The sequence below is a fragment of the Lipotes vexillifer genome, unplaced genomic scaffold (genome assembly GCF_000442215.2).
Source record: "Lipotes vexillifer unplaced genomic scaffold, Lipotes_vexillifer_v1.1 scaffold371, whole genome shotgun sequence".
Lineage (NCBI taxonomy): Eukaryota > Metazoa > Chordata > Mammalia > Artiodactyla > Lipotidae > Lipotes > Lipotes vexillifer.
In genome coordinates this window covers 1,748,367-1,748,876 of record NW_006786304.1, presented here as the reverse complement: position 1 = coordinate 1,748,876, position 510 = coordinate 1,748,367, and positions in this window count along the sequence as shown.

Here is a 510-nt window from a genome sequence, read left to right as displayed (position 1 = left end):
CGTTTCTCCCTCTTTCTGCCTTTCTCTGTCTTTTGGTCTCTCCGTCCTTTGGCTGTCTTTTCAACTCTTTGTGTCTCTGTGTTTCTCCCCACCTCTGTCTATCTCTGTGTCTCTTTGTCTCTCTCTTTTTGAGCTTCTCTATCTCTGCGTCTCTCAGTATCTTTCTCTGCGTCGCTGGAGCTGTGCCTTGGCGTTTCTCTCTCTTCTCTTCCGGTGAGTCTCTACTCTCTGGTGAGAACACGCTCCCCCTCAACGCGCCCAGACCTGCCTCTGCCCTCAGAGCCCCCGGCCGGCCCCAGCCTGCGCCTTTAAGTGCCGGCGGCAGGGGGCGGGGTCTTGGCGGCCCCGCCCTGCCCGCCCCTCCCCCTGACGTCCCTTCCTCCCTGGCCCCTCCACAGCCACCCTCCGCCGCCGCCCGGGCCGGCTCCGCGCCCCCTCCCTGGCCCCCGCCCGCCCGCCTGCCCGCCGCCCCCATGGCGCCCCCGGCCCCCGCTGTGCGGGGCCACTAGG